The sequence below is a fragment of the Chiroxiphia lanceolata genome, chromosome 3 (genome assembly GCF_009829145.1).
Source record: "Chiroxiphia lanceolata isolate bChiLan1 chromosome 3, bChiLan1.pri, whole genome shotgun sequence".
NCBI lineage: Eukaryota > Metazoa > Chordata > Aves > Passeriformes > Pipridae > Chiroxiphia > Chiroxiphia lanceolata.
In genome coordinates, this window is record NC_045639.1 from 98284095 (window position 1) to 98301161 (window position 17067).

The following is a 17067-nucleotide window of genomic DNA, read 5'->3' on the forward strand; positions in this document are numbered from 1 at the left end:
TTTCTACAAATGTGTAAATTATATACTATATGGTCTCTAGGTTAAAATAAGCTCTTGGATGAGCATTAACTACAAGGACTAGCTGTCACAAATACAATTTTATTTTTGTCATCAAATAAAGCACTGTTACCTCCACACTTATTTAATTCAGCATACACAGTTGTAACATTTCATTAAGGCACATCAGGTACAAATGTTTTATGTCACTTGATCATAACATGCTATCTCAGGCACTTAATAATCAATCTGCTTTCAAAAAAGCCTACCTGCAAAACACACAACAGGAGAAACATGAATTCTGCTTATTCAACCAACTGGATTGCTGGTCTTGGTAAGTCTACAGCCTCATAAAATTTCACGCTCCAGACTATTATCATTTTTTTAAGAAAAAAAAACAAAACACCAACTGAGGATCATCTCAACCACCTTGCACCTTCTACAGCTATTTCAGCACGAAGTCAGTGACTAAAGCCAGCTCAAGTATATTTGCACACCCTGTACCCATATCGACCATTTTGACGGAGACATACTTTTACTGGCTTATTGGCAAATAAGGAGATGGCAGAAAAGAGAGAAAACTCATTAAGTGGAATGAGAAAGGAACCACATTCTTCCACCTGGCTCACCCGGCAAAGGCTGGTAAAGACTCATCTAATAAATTTACTCATTATTATTTTTCAGATTACTTCTCAGATGGTACCTGAAATCCCTTCAAGCAGTAGTGTCTGGCACAGATTTGAAAAATAACATCATACTATCCACCACCATCAAGGAAAACCTGTTCTTATTTTCCCTCCTCACTTTCTTTTCCTTGTCGGCCCATAGAAATGGTTTTAAAAAAAAAATCTCTAAAATTAGTGAATAGCCTGGGTTAGAAATGCTAGTGATAACACAGATCTGCTCTCAAGCCAGTCAATTTGCAATCCTCCTGGAAACTGTGCTAAGGCACATGAAAAATAAGGAGGTGATTGGTGACAGCCAACACTGCTTCACTAAAGGCAAATCATTCCTGACAAATTTGGTGGCCTTCTATGATGGAGTTACAGTGTTGGTGGATGAGGGAAGAGCAACTGATGTCATCTACCTGGACTTGTGCAAAGACTGCGACACTGTCCTACCCAACATCCATGTCTCTAAACTGGAGAGACATGGATTTAATGGATGGATCACTCAGCGATAAGGAATTGGCTGGATGGTCACACTCAAAAGAGTTGTAGTCAACAGCTCAATATCCAAGTGGAGATCAGCCACGAGTGTTGTTCTTCAGGGGTCGATATTGGTATCAACAAATATCTTTGTCGGTGACACGGACAGTGGGATCAAGTGCACCCTCAGCAAGTCTGCTGATGACACCAAGCTGAGTGATGCAGTGGACATGCTGGAGGGAAGGCATGCCACCCTGACCAACCTTGACAGGCTTGAGGTGGGCCAGAGAAGTTCAACAAGGCCAATTGCCCCCTGGATTGGGGCAATCCCAAGTATAAATACAGGCTGGGCAGAGAATGGATTGTGAACAGCCCTGAGGAAAAGAACTTGGTAATGCTGGTAGATGAAAAGTTGGACATGATACAGCAGTGTGCACGCTGGTAGCCCAGCCAACCACATCCTGGGCTGCATCAAAAGAAGTGTGGCCGCCGGCTCAAAGGAGGTGATTCTGTCCCTCTGCATCACGCTCGGGAGACCCCATCTGGAGTTCTGCATCCAGCTCTGAGGGCCCCACCATAAGAAGAACCTGGAGCAGTTGGAGCAAGTCCAAAGGAGTGCCATGAAGAGGACTGGAAGGTTGGATCACTCCCCCTATGAAGATGGGCTGAGAGAGTTGGGGTTATTCAGCCTAGAGAAAAGACAGCTCTAGGGAGACCTTAGGGCACCTCTCAGTACTTGAAGGGAGCCTAAAAGAGAGCTGGAGAGGGACTTTGCTCAAGACCATGTAATGGTAGGACAAGGAGGAATGGCTTCAAACTCAGAACAGGTTTAGATTAGATATTACAAAGAAATTCTTTACTGCGAGGGTGGTGAGGCACTGCAACAGTTTGCCCAGAGAAGTTGTAAACGCCCCATCCCTGGAAGAGTTCAGGGCCAGGTTGGATGGGGATTTGAGCAACCTGGGCAGGTGTCCCTGCCCATGGTAGGGAGGTTGGAGCTAGATGGTCTTTAACATCCCTTCCAACCTAAACCATTCCATGATTCTCCGAAGATCTAAAAAAGGGCAAAAAGGGCACAGGCATCAGGATAACAGTGTACTGCAAAGCAGTGTGCAGCTCATTTATATGCAAAGCTAACTGTAATTTGGATATGCATATCACAAGACAGAAGAAGTTGCACAATGTTACACAAGCAATGAAGCGTATCCAAATCTATTTTCTACCTCTCTGCCATACAGTGACAAATAAGGAATCTCTACAACTGTTAATGATCCTCAAGTGATCACAGCTATTTTGTTGAAAACAATTTTTTTAACCATCTAGACCTAAATGCAGTTGTCTAACATTGAAAGAATCCCCTTCTTCTCATGTCTTCTAACCAGACATATGAGGTTCTCAAGCAGTGCCTGTTGAGTGCTTGGAAAAACAAGCCATTTAGGCAAAATTTGGAGATTCACAGATCTCAGTGCCACTGAACTAGGTAAACTTGTCAGAGATGGTACCACGTAAATCTTTTCCAATTTCAGCTCCAGAAAAATTTTGCCCTATGAGGCTATTTTATTAATTCTCATTAATTTAAAATGAGATCTTTGGCAAATCAGACAATAGTAAAGTCTGAGTTTGACTGGATCATTTGATTTAAACACAAGAATTTTGAATTTAATTGTAGTTTATTTTGTAACATAAATAAAAAAGTAGTAAAAGCCATTTCTAATAGAAAATCAAACTATTTCACTTGAAAGGAGAAATACTGATGTATTTTTTCCATTATTGTCCTACTTTCAGTTTTTCATAGTAAGAACTTCAAATTTGAAGTTTGCCGGTTTTAGTGAATATGCAGTTTATGTTGTCTCAAATCTTCAGATGCTTAGGCCTTAATTCTGTAAGCATTTAAGTGGATAGACCTATGAAATATGAATACCCAGGCCAGGAAATTATAGAAGAATCAAGATTTTATTCTGCTATGTTCTGTCTATAAACAGGCATCTTGTTTTCTAAAGCATAAGATTCCTCCCAATGTTTCCAGCAGACATCTGCAATTATTAATATATAATTAGCTGGTTCTCAAGATTTGCAGTAATGCATTCAAACTTATCTATTGTCTTGTATGATGCATATAAAAATGTAAGTAGTTAAAGCAAATTGTATGTTCTTCATTTGCACTGATTTTCTTAATTATGTGAGTAAAATCTCTGTGCACAGTTTAAGGCAAGCAAAGTAGTTTCAAGGAAGATGAAAGAAAGGAGGCTGGTTGTATTTAAAAGATTATTTTCCAGAAGCAGTCAGGATCTTACCAGAAATGATTATGGATGTATCAGTTACACACTGCTTAGTAAAGAGAAAGGTTAATTAATACTGATATCCTATGCCTTTCAATTTGATACTGTTTTGATCATTAGTGTTCCAGGTTACCTGTAAACAGGGCAGTAACCTGCCTCTAGAGAGAGTGGTAAAATACTTCTTGGCTTATGTCATGGGTGTGACACCTCTTGGGGAATGTTGTTTTTAAGCTTACCATAGCCAAGGTACTGGGTGATCAAGAAACTACTTACAGCAATGACATGGCAAACTCAAATCTAGTATTCAGACCTTTGGGTAAAATGATAAAGTCATCAAGAATTCAATTGATAAAGCATGGGTTAATAATTATATCTTAAATGGAATTGCTTTGAAAGCCATACTGGAAAAGTAAGTTAACAGCTGAAAAACCTAGAAACTAACACAAATTGCTTTCTTCCCCTGAAGAAATTCTCAATTACTTCAGTGGAACAGGATTAGGACACTGGCTCTGTAAATATAGCCATGCAAATGTATTGTCTCCTTGTACTAATACAGTTGTCTGGCAAATTCTTTTTTTTTTGTTACCATGGTTCTAACATCTTGATGTTTCAAAAAATAACATTATGAGTGAACACTGAGACATTTTTTAGCCATTTTTGGGTTACAGTTACCAGTGAGGTCAAAATTTCTTCTTTAGAAGCATTAAGCTATGATCTGAAATCTGTAATTCTCATATATGAAAACTCAGAATATGTATCAACAAAAAAATTGTCAGGAAAGCTACTGATTTTGCTTTCTTGGTTTTTAGTCCTAAACTTTTGTTTTCATCTCTTAGCTGGTAAAAATGAGGAACAGGTGGAATCTCCTGACTTACTTTCATCCTTATATCAAAATACTACAGATAACTAAGAAAAGGCCTCTTTTCTCCCAGAACAAATATCTTTAACGTCCAGTTTACAGTAGAAACCTTTCCCAGCAAGCAGCTGTGCCATTCCACAGCTTTTGGGAACAGAGGTTGTCTAGAAATCACGTTATCTTGAATCACAAAATCATATATTATCTCAAGTAGGAAGGAACTCATAAGGATGGAGTCCAAATCCCTGTTTCTTGCAGGACTACCAAAAACTAAATCACAAGCCTAAGAGCAGCATCCTGATGTTCCTTGAACTCCATACAGGCACTTAGGAAGGTCCACACAAATAAAGTTTTCTTCATAAATGGCTCTGTTAGACAAGAGGATTTTGGAATTCAGAATAGTTTATACAATTTGCAGACAATTTCGTGGAGAAATGCTTGGCAATGCACTGTGGGACCTCAAAACTCTGCTTAAGGAATTGTAAGAGTTTAAGCCTGGCTTCCCCCAATTCCTGTTTTCTTTGCTGGGGTTTTTTGAGAGCCCCTGGTTCTTCCTTCATTTCCTCATTTTAATACTTCCATGTTTTCATACTCAATCTATAAAACCACTAGAAACATATATGGAACAAACCAGTGGAGTTCTTATGTCTCTTTCATATTGTAATACCTGTTTTCAGAGCTTCAACTTTATCAGAAGATTTTTCAAGAGATATACAAAATTGAGGAAAAGTAGAAGATGGAGGCAGAAAACTAAATTTGCCCTGAAGTAGAAGCATTCCACAACTGGTTTAAACACACCAAGACTCATGATATTTAGTCCTTGATGCAAATATAGCATGGTCAGATATAGCAGAAGCAAAGCTTTTAGATATAGGACGTTGCAATTCCCATTCTTAATTGTGTGCTGAGTTTGTATCAGCCTTTCATTGGAAACACCTCTAAATCAAAAGCATTTATACACTGAGAATTAGTGGCATATGGGCTCTTGGAACCTGTAAACCCTGACTGTTTAGCAGTGGTTAGCAACCTGGTGTTGACAAATCTTACATATTATAAAAAGGTGTCATTATATATATATATATATATTTATATATATATATATATATATATATATCATATATGTTACTATAAAGGTGTGACTCTTGTAAAGTATAGAAAAGTAAACAAATTAGCTAGCAAGGTATCCCATTTACACTTCTCTTAACTTCCTCATACATAAACACAAGTGAGACTTTCGAGTAGTTACATGAAGTGAAGGGAGTTCCCTAACTTCTGTGAAATTATGAAATCTATGTAGAGCTCACATTTTTAGGAATCCTTTTGCAATATAGTAATGCAAGGACACTTTTCTAGACCACAGTATTTATAAAGATAGCTACTTCATTAACTGTAATTCTCAAAAAGCTGCTCTATCTTTTCTTTCCTAGTTCCTGAAGTGATTCACCTAGCATCTGGAAACAAAGATACATGTATTGCTCAATGGCTTCTGATGTATATTTGGTAAATTAAAAACATCTCTAAAACCAAAAATGAAGATGCTTTCACTGAGTAGAAAGACTTGTAATTCTGAATACAAAAGAGCAATTATAGGAGTCAATCTGAATACAATTCCTGGAAGCCTCAGAAGCATACTCTGATATGTGTTATTGGCAGTACTGCTTTGAATCTGCTTGTTCTGCTCTTTGAGTAAGCTGTACTTATGATTGCTAAAAAAAAATGAATTTCAAGTTAACCATATTTTACTGAATTTGGCAAGAAGCACAGGTAAAAGAAAAGAGTGTTCCATACAGTTTTTCAAACAGAACAAATACATCACAGTTTTTGCCAAATAAAAATTTATTAGCCGTAACAAACAACATATAAAATGACAAATAAAACATTCAGGGTGCCTGAGTCATTAACATATGTGCACTCTTGTCATATGCCTTTATTTTCCACTGGAGTTGGCTAGAATTAACACTGTGGCAATCTGTGCTGGCTCTTGGGCAGGTAGGAGATAAAGAAAGAAGGTATATGGGATGAGACCAACTCTACAGAGCTGTCTATGAAGCACAGTGACGGCTGCAGTGAAATCACTGGGTGTTTTGTCCCATACTGCTTTGCAGTGCCTGCATTTGCTAAATCAGGACGCTCAATCTTCAAAGTAAACTATTCAAGTGTGCCTTCTCTCCATCATATTCTGTCACAAAGGCCAAACAGACCTATGGAAAATATCTACCCTTTTCTTTCTTTTCTTTCTTCTAATCATCATCTGCTTCTTCTCAGTCAAGGTCACTGATAAGCAACAACAAAACAAAAAAGGTAGTGTTAGATTGGACAGGTCATAGACAAAAATCTCCATCCTTTTCCCACATACATCTTTTTCATAAAATATGAAATGAGTCAACCTTGTAGTGGGCAGTTCAGAAAGTCTGTCGATGGTTACTTAAAGTCTAGCACCTTTTGAAGAGTTGGCATACAGAGAGTGTGGACTACCAGATATACCAACTGCAGAAACATGGCAGTAACTCTGACTGAACGGGCAGTGATCTGTTCATAAAGTGCAGAGACCCCTGAGAAAGTTCTTCAGAGCTGCTGGAGTTTGCCCAGACATGTTACCAGCCTTTCTGCAATGAGCACTTCTCCAGAGCTGATAAAGGTGAGGCAGTAACACACTGTGAAAGAAGAAGAGGCCTTCCTCATTCTCAACATCTAAAGAATGCTTGCTGAAAAATGCTGACAATGTCCTGAAGATAAAAGGGGATGCTCATGCAAAGATCAACCTGAAAATCCATGAATGGAAACAGATAGCTGCTATTGTTTAATTCAGTGAGTAGCTTCTGTGAGCCAACATCAAAATGTCTTCATTTCCCTAAATAAAAAAAATGTTTTGAATTTGGTTTACTCTCAGAAAGCAAGGGACTGCATGTATGGAAGTTCTACTACATGGCTACATTTTATTCAAGAAAATACAGTTTCAGCAACCACTTACAAGACTGCTTTTGTTTCCCATCTGGTTTAATGGCATACTAAGGTGTCTGCTTCACTGCCATTGTATTTGCCTCTCCATACAAAGAACTGATATTCAGTCACAGAAATTCTCCGTGCCTACCACACATTTATGTATATTTAGAACACATTTATGAATATTGCGTGTGGTCTATTCCATCTTTTGGGGTTTTTACTTAGAATTGACAGTACCTGTAAGAGAGCAAAAATAAACTGGCAATTTGAAAGACATTTTCTTTGTTTCCTTTCCTCTTACAACTAGACAATATTCTAAGAGAGGGATGGAAGAACTGAAGAGAAAGAATGAGTTCTTAGAGCTGCAAAAGAAAGTTTGTAAAAAAAACCAAAAAACTAGCAGAAGTAGCACATAAAAGTAAACCTACCTGAGCTTTCTTTGTTTTTCCAGCTGGTTTTTGGGTTCATGAAGTACTCCTGACTTCCATTCAAGTAGACCTCCTGACTCCTCGGTGTAATCCTTCTCAACAAGCTTGTTGTCCATATCCACTTCTGAGGCTGTTCTCTTTATTGAGGTCAAATGTCCAATGGTCATAGAGTTCTAATTTTCCTTAGCATCCAAATTCTGTATATTGGTTTACAGAACCTCAGTTTTTCCACTAGCAGGTTCCTTTTAACTCAATGTTTGATTCTTTTTCCCTGTTGTGATATTGTTACTCATTCCTCTCATCACAACCTCTCCATGTTATACTTGCAATGTCCAAAAATCACCTTAGTTTTTGTGAGAATGCTGCAGCCTGGCCTGCTCCCACTATCCCTGAGGACTGAAGTAGGCTATTTTCCTGGAATATGGAGGTCCAGTAACTCCACACAGAGTAAAGCCCTTAAGGTCAAGTAGATCCAAACATGCAGCATATTTTAAAAGGTTGAGAAAAATGTTTATTCATCACTGGAAGTGATGAGATCTGGAGTCTGATGAAAACTGGAGTTTGAGATTGGGTGCAGGTTGATCACAGCCAAAGGATCAGAGGATTGTGAAATTCTTGACGAACTTAGTAAATTTTTTTCTCTTAGTAAATAAGTAACACATCAACTGTGCAGGCATCTCACCACTGCTGGAACAGACAGCTTTTCCTATGTGTGAGGATAGCTTAACTTGACCTGCGTAAACTCTGGGTGTTTCCTAGCAAGACCCGGAATGGACTTTGTGCTTGCACGTGCTGAAAAAACACAAGCATTACTTTTTAGTGTCAACTCTAAGCCCAAGGAATTTGTTTTTGTGGATTTTTTAAATCAAACTATGCATAATCAAGACACGGCAGAAATATCATTCTGAATGCATAACAATTTGTTTTAGACATACCAAGAGCACTATAAAGATATACAGAAAATAAAAAGCCCCACACTTAACCTCATCATTTTCCATGACATAACAGTATTACTTCTTCCTAAATATGCATATACCCAAAACCAAGCTTGAATATTTATGGACAGGACATGACAGCCACAATGTATGCAAGTTGTTATAAACACAGTCTCATATTTAAACATAGGCCTTTTCCTCTTCAGACAACAGAGGAATTGCTAGTATTTCTGAAAATGTTACTAAAACAAATCACCAGTGCTGTAAACTAATGCACTGGATTTAACAACTAATTCTGGAGAAGGAGATAAGAAATAAAAGGATGAGCCACCAATTCATAGCATCACAAGAGGCTTGGGAAACCCCTTTCAAGAGTATTCCTTACGTGAGAGAATGCCCTGCTGCAGCACTGGAAGGAATGCCAGAACATCTACTCCCTACAGTTTATCCTCATAACAAACCTTGGAGATCTTATCTTTCTGCATTTTGACTATTTCATTTGAATCAAGGCACTGTTCAGAAAGTGACAAAGACGGACTAGGTTAAACGCTGTAACATGGTACTTATTCACACCACATTAGGCAGGGGAACACTAAAATTAGGCATAAAATTTTATTCCCTTGGTAATATCCTCCAGTATTGGCTAGAGACAGGAGGAGAAAAGGGGATTTCCCCTGGAAAAATAAAGCAAGCTATTGATACGTAATATAAATATTGCAGTATTACATCTTTCAAGTAAGTATCACTGTTTCTATGGGGGGCGGGGGTAACGACAGGACACGGGGGAAACGACATCACCAGAGAGCCTGGAAAAAATTAGCCATTCAGTGAGCAGTCTAAAGGCTTTTCTTGCTTTGTTACTATACTCTCCATTACATTCTGTCTGTAAGCAATCTTATTAATTACAAAAACACAAGAGAGTAAGGAGATGTTTTCTTTTAATTTTACTGGAGCCACATTAGAAATGTATTTGGCCTGTCACTTTATAAAATGATATTACAAGTTTGTTCCAAAGCCCTCTTTCCTCTCTTTGCTTTCTTTCCATTGGGGTTAGCAGCAGGCCCATGAAAAGTAGGAACAAAGCAGCCTTCTTAAAACCTATCATGAAAATAATACTTTTTTTTTTTTAATTGCTGCTTTGCACTGATTCTCTTCACCACTACACCAAGCGATGGACAGCACTTGCCGGATTCAGACTGAACCGGCTGAAGTCATGCCAAATGAACATACATCTGTAATATAGCATGCCCTTTTTAATCAACTTCCTGATTAAAAATGCCATGCTGACAAAAGGTATGAGAAATGCAGACCTTTAGTACTTCACAAAATAACAGACCCCAGTGTTGGTTTGGTTGGAAATCTGTGACCTTACAGATGGCTATCAGTTTGCCTGGTGCAGAGCTGTAATCAATTTGGTTATGATAGACCCTCAAGAAATATAAAATTTATCGTGAAGAAAGCTGGTTTCTGAAACCAACTGCCCAGATGCATTAGGCAGGCGCGAGTTTCAGCAAACCAAAGGGTCTACTGGCAGACACAACATTGATTTCTTATTGTTTACAACCTACCAGACAGTTCTATACCGACCTGATTGGATGGATCTCTGTGGAGTACCCTGCAGCCCTGGTTATTTCCACAACCAAGTTGGCCAGTTTCCTTACTAAGTCACTGTGTTCCACATCTGCAGCTTCAGTGCAAACATATTGAAGTAGAATATACACACTGCAAATCTCATCGAGATCAGATTTTATATCTTATCTAATGTTTACTGTTTTCATGACCAGAAGTATGATCCCTTTTAAGGAATCAAAAATCCTATTATGATTTTTGTCTGTCTGACTCCACATCTCACCCCCCCCCCCAACACAAGACATTCACCCTTCATTTCAGTTTCATTGCATTTTGCTGCTTTTTCTTCTATGGCTAAAATAGGTAGAGTACTTCTAATCAAAGCAAAGAAGTCTAAAGACGTAATCTTTGTCAACAACCTACAAAAGCTTTGATTTGCTCTTCCTGTGACTTTTTCATCTAGGATATGTGTAGAAGATGATACTATTTGGTTTGCACCCATTTTCATTCCATAGAAATCTGGCTGCTCTTTTGTTTAAAACCTCATTGATAATCTTATTAGCATTTCTCATCATTATTACGACAAAGAAAAGGTCAGCAAGTAATCCACAGCCATAAACTTTTCTGGTACTATACTATCAAGAACTTCACATCTTTACTGAAAGTTGATCAACATGATGCAAATGTTTATCAAGCTCAGCCAAAGTGGTATTAAATTCAGTATTTCCACGAGGATATTCAGTGTTGTACACCTATTTAATATTAAAGTACTTTTCCATCACCGAGTTTCTCAACAAAACAATTACTGTTCTCAGAGTTGATCAAGAAATAGATTCTATCACAGACAACTTTGTTTTATAAATGTGCGATGTACTTAGAAAGAAATGCCCATGCTGATTTCCTGTGGAAATGCTGATGGATGAGAATTATATTTTCATTCTTTTGGAGTCCACATAAAAGCCTGACCAGCACAGAACAGTTTTAAAAACAGTACCTTTTCTGACATTCATGTGGCAAAGTTTCTATGCCTAGTTAATAAGCTGCTGCATATGTGTATGCACGTATGTGTATGTAATCAAAATACTCCTTTGCATATCTTATTCACCTCTTCAACACAAAAATTAAACAAAATAGAAAAGAACAGGAAAAAAGAGACCCTCAAAATAGTCCTTAACAAATCTGAAAAAATAATACACCTCTGGTTATACTGAAGTAGTGCCTCTTCTTTCTTAATTGTCTTTGTCTCCAAACACACAGTTGCTCAATTCTACAATATGTAAGATCCGAGACTACAGAGTAAAACAACAAAGTCACACTATGAACTAAGAACTATTACAATAAAACTGATGACCTTTTTGAAAATGTGGCATATAACTTAGTATTTGAATCTAAAACTAAGAAACCACTGCAAATGTTTAGCATTGCCCTTGTTGGTGAAAATACAGGGGGGAGAGAGGGGGAAGAACATTCACTCTCCAGAAAGTTCAAGCTGTAAAATACATACAAAATTGAATCTATTGTTAGATTAGTTTAAAATGTACCTAATTCTACATTTACTCATTGTAATCATTTACTCTTCTCTTTGTTTCTCTTGATAAATCAATGTAGCTTTTAGAAAAACATAATCATTACTTTTTTCCCCAGTGAAAAATCCTGTTTCATTACATACAGTCTTGCATCACTCTGTATTTCTAATGTTCGAAGTGTTATGCTACCATCTCAATTGTTTTTAAATGCCTCATATTGCAAACATATTCACTAGACTACAACACACCAACCAAGTTTAACCTTATCATACCAAACTTGATCAACCTTAATAAATCATCAGGAGTACCTGCTAACTGCCTACTAAGAGTTAACAGTTTCTCCCAATATTTTTCTTTTTTTTTGCAAAGTGACATGACAAAGACTTTTATTTGTTTGGCAATTTTTGAGAATAAACTATCACACAAAACTGAAATGACAATTAAAAAAAAAAAGCAGAGAAAGGTAAAAACTAAACATCGTTTGGAACTGTAGCTGTTGTTCTCCAAAACAACATAATTAAGGGTAAAAAACCCCCACACCACTCAAATTAAAGCAAATAATTTATTAAACTGTTCCACAATAGTCACAAGAACTATGTAAAGCCAATTAACAAATAAAAATTTCTACTTAACCCCAACCTTAACTGCAGCTTCAAAATTAGGTCAGTTAAAACGAAAATCACCATTTTTAAGGAGATAAGGAATCATTAAAATTGGATAAAAATATTCCTAAATGACTACACAAAAAAAGCAAATGTAGCCAAACGTTAAAGTCCCCCATATTTTATACACAGTATCAGAATTATATAAGAAATGCCTATCAATAGATGCTCCGTTCGAGAAGTGGAATTCCAGTCTGACTCAGTGTTATTATCTGGCAAAAAAATATGTAATTCACAGATAGCTTGTTTATTTTCTTCTTTTGTTTTCTCCTTTCAAAAAAGAAGCCTTTGTAAGAACACATATATAAGGGAGATATTTGGAACTGAGAGAATCACTAGTAATTTGTCAATCAACAACTTAGGTTTTAGCATTACTGGTGAGTTTGTGTTAAATAAGCATTTTTCTCCTTTCAGCCAAAATGCATACCACACCAATCAAAGCTAATCACAGCTGGGCTTTCATTGAAACAGTAGTTGCTAATTTTACAGATCTGCCCACATTGTTCTAGAAAATAGGAGGCAGAAATCTGACATTTCCAGCTATCGTTATTAAAACAACAATCACTGAGAGCTCGATCCCGTTCTCACTGGAAGCAATGTCAAACTCCCCGTTGACTTCAGGGAGAGCAGGATCAGGCCCCCTGAGGTGCTCAGCCTCCTCCAGCTCTATGCTCAGGAGTATGTGTTGAGGAACTGGGCTGGGAGAAGTACAAACCCAGCTATTCCTTTGTTAAGTGCCCAAAGAGTTGAACTTTCCATCACTTTGCCAACAACAGCAAAGTGCACTGCAAACAACAGTGATAAAAGGACATATTTACCTTGAGGGAATAGCAAAGGGAAAGCCGCAGAAGTGCAAAACAAAGTAGTCCAAAGGAATTATCTATGCATGCAGTCCAAACGTGCACCTTCAAGTAGGCCACAGTCTGTCAAGCAGTCGTCTCAGCACCAGCCACCCTGCCTTCCATCTTACGAGATTCACCCAGAAAACTGACAAACCTGCTCCACGACAACAAAACTCTCCTAATGCTTTTGAACGCCCACCATTTGTTCTCCATTCATCCAATCAACTTTCCACTGCACATCTTCTCCTGCCACTGAGGCTCAGAGGCAGGATCCCTTCTCATCTGTATGCTAATTATTTTGCCACATGGACAAAAGTAATAATGCTTTCAGACAGGAAACCAACGGGCCTGAAGTCGAAGGCAGAAATTAATAAGTTTCCACCACTGAAGGCTGAGAAGATGGGCATGCGTGTAGCTCTGTGGCTGATGGATCAGCTGTAACCTCCATTTAAGAGCAGCAGAGAGGCGACGGGCTGCAGGAAGCCTAGGTAGCGTAGCATGCATCAAGCCCGAGTTCCCCTAGAGACCACATTACTGCAGCAGAACAGCATCCGTAGCAGATTGCTGACTTACCCCGCCTCAGCCCGCATCCTTTAAGCAGCGCGGCGCGCATCCATCCCGCCGGCCCCGCGGCGCGGTGCAGTGCCCGGCGCGGCCGCGCAGGCCCGGCCCCCGCGGCGCGGCGGGAGGCGGGCAGGGCTGGGGCAGGGCTGGGGCAGGGCTGGGGCCGCGCACCCCGGCCGGGCTCCCCGGCGGCGGGGGGCGCCGCGCCGGCGCCGTGTTCCACCCAATGGAGGGGAACGCCGAAACGCCGCAGCCGCCCGGGAGGGGAGACCGCTAAAAATACTCCCCTGCCGCTGTGCTGGCGTAAAATGGTGTCTCCGATAGAGAACACCCCCCAGAAAAAAAAAAAAAAAAAAAGAAAACCTCCAACAATTAGGTCTCTAAATGTATCTCGAAAAGAAAATAATGACTGAAAATCATCATTGTTTTGCCCTGGGGTACCACTCCAGGGTTTATAGAATTAATTCAGCTGGATTGCTGAAGCCTCGCTTATTTTACCTGTCCACACCATCTTATCCCCTTTGAAACAAAAGAAATTAACTATTTACAAAGCAGCCTTACACTGTTAGCAACTTGCGCGGCTCAACTTTATGTGATCAACAGCCCAAACAGAAACCAGGGCTCGCACGCAAAAAGGGTCGGATTTGCATGTGCAAACCCTTACCAGCGTTTCCCCAACAATTTGACGTGGATTTTGTGGTTCTCGCTGCCTGCGCTTAGCCAGGGACCGCGTTACTAAACGTGTCAAACAGACAATGACTGGGAAGAGGCACCTCACGCCTTGCACGGCTGTGCAGAGGCTTTCCTCTGGCGCTCACCCGCCCGCGGGCAGCCTCCCTGAGGGGCTCGCCCCCGGGCTGCCGGATGTCCCTGCGACGGGAGCGGCTTGACAGCGGGGAGTCGCTTCGTTTAAACCCGTCCCCGAAATGTCATTTCGGTAGCAGCGTGACAGGCTGTGATCTTTACGCGGAGGCGGCGGCACCCCCCTGCCTTGGCACGGCTCCGCACGCCCCCGCGGACTCAGCCCTGCCGTGCCCCGGCCCCGGCCCCTGCCCTGGGTTCCGCCGCGCCTCCCGCCGGGTCCCGCCCGCCCTCCGCATCCATGCCCGCGGGCAGGCTATTCCGCACGGGAAGGACCCTGGCTAGCGCACGCATACAGCCTACACGCCCTCCCTACACACGCGCGCCTGCCGGTCTCGTTGCCCTCCTCATTGCCATTGTGGTGCTGCAGCCCCCTCCTCCCCGCACCCCTCCCTCCCTCCTTCCCTCCCTCCCCGCCGCGGCTCGCCCTGCGCGGCTCTGCTCGGTGCGGGCACCCCCGCGGCTAGCAGGGTACCGCGGGCAGACCCTGCCGGCCGCGACAGAAGCGGGGGAGACTGACCCGACAGTCACAAGGAACACCCTCCTCCAGCCCTGAGAGGTAATCCCTCCCGAGTCCGCTGCCTGACGTGTGGAGACCAGACATGTCGGTTACTGTAGAGGTTACCATTCCCTCCCCACCCAGGCAACACACTGCGGTATGAAGGGAAGGCGAGTCCCCGTATACCAGCCCTTTGCACCCCGAGCCGCCAGAGCAGCTCCACAGCCGCACTCCGATGGCAGGAGGGGGGTTTTTGGAGGGAAGTTTGTCACAAGGATTCAAAGGAGAGTCAGACTGCTGGGGAAGGGACTAACAATAGCAGAGCCCTCACGACATCCACGCTCTTGGTGGAAAACGCAGCGTTTCCCTCAGAAAGCAAAAAAAAAAAAAAAAAAAAGGACTTACGTGTCTCTTCCCCCGCCCCCCCTTCATCTCTCCACCTCGCTCGTGGTTTGGGGTTTTTGTTTGTTTTTTTTTTTTCCTTAATTTTTCTCTGTCATCTCTGATTACATCTCCCCGCACTCGCAGGGCTCCCCCGAGGCCGAGGCGCGGAGCCCTCGGGAGCGGCCGGGCCGCAGGTGCGGGCGGGGAGCGCGGAGGGCGCCGCGCAGGGCGGGGGCGGGTGGGGGGAGCGGGTCTGCGGGGAGAAAAGCCTCCTCGTAGCGCGGAGGGAGAGCTACCATGTTTGTGTCGTAGCGAGGGCATGTCAGTTTGGGTTTTTTCCACACAAATCAACGCAGCCTGAGAAGCACATACGCACACCTGGTGATGAAAGGGCCCCCCTTTTAAGTGTATAGGGGTATCTACACCCCTACAGATGAATCTCAGCGTTTCTAATGTCAGGTTTACATGCAGAACCTTTGGGTAACTGTATTCGTGTTTGAAAAATCAAGGCTTGTCTTCTCTCTCTGCTAGAGCTAGCTTCTTTCTGTTACATCCTGGCTAGCCTTAGTATGACAGCGAAAGTGACTATGTGGCACATATATCATGGCAGGTAGTATAAAACTTTTTGAAGGAGATTTAGCTGGGGAAAGAAAAGCTCATCTTGTACAGCCTTCGGGATGACACAAAGAAACAGCCTGGTGCTTCTCCCACTGAAGACAAAAACAATACTTGCTTTAATTGGGGTAGAATGTACATAAATCCTGTGTTGGTGAGTGTTGGGGGGGGGGGCACTGCATAAATTAGAAGCACTTACAAAAAGACCAGCATGGAAAAAAATTTGGGAGACTGGTAATTCATTGCCCTAATTATCCTCCATAAGTTGTTAGGGTATGGGTTTAATGTCGTGGGTTGGATTCTCCCTCCCCCAGCCTGTGTCTCGTCAATGCGCATTATCCATGGGGAAAAGGAGATGCAGGTCATGTTTAAGCAGCATTAATGAGAGCACAGTATTTTTCCTGCAGGTTAAGTAAGCCAGGTTAGCAAATTTCAAGTAAAGTATGGTTGAAAACCTTCCATTTCTTTTACTTTCTGGCTGGTAGCAGTTTCTAACAAGACTTGAAACATTAGACAAACACAGAAAGCAGAACTCAAGCATCAGACGAACCCACTACTGTCAATAAGGGAGTACAATTTCAGCTTGACAGGAGTATTACAAGAATATACCCGCTAACGAGCAGCCTTAATTGGCTTGCATATTGTGGCTGTCACTGTTAAAACCTGTTCCTATACAATCCTATTTTATACATCCTTTAAACATATAGTTTTCTAAAGCAGTTAAAGAGACAATACTTTACACACTGATTTTGGGTGGAGAAAAAATTGAGAAGAATAGGAAATAAAAAGAAAAGAGGAAACTCTATTAAAAGTATTATATCAGTGACTAAGAAACTATGCAAAAGTCATAGTAAAAAAAGCAACGGACTTTTTGGTTTTAGTGCACTTTGTCAGTTTTGAACCTAAATTATTATTTATGCATAGATTACAATGGCTGCAGAGGTTTCACTGACATTTAC

At 41.1% G+C, this 17067-nt stretch overlaps 1 protein-coding gene across 13 annotated transcripts in view; it reads right to left on the reverse strand.

Moving 5' to 3' along the window:
• Nucleotides 1-17067, reverse strand: part of MYT1L (myelin transcription factor 1 like) — a 322542-nt gene that overhangs the window by 278372 nt on the left and 27103 nt on the right. For 4 of the 13 annotated variants that reach the window (XM_032682438.1, XM_032682435.1, XM_032682437.1 and 1 more), the window contains exon 1: nt 13162-13732. The exons of 3 other annotated variants lie outside the window; for them this stretch is intronic. The gene's annotated coding sequence lies outside the window, so the exon portion shown is untranslated. Of the gene's footprint in view, nt 1-13161; nt 13735-14310; nt 14454-15130; nt 15150-17067 lie in introns of those variants that run through there. 6 more of the 13 variants (XM_032682436.1, XM_032682423.1, XM_032682429.1 and 3 more) reach the window with 4 other exon arrangements.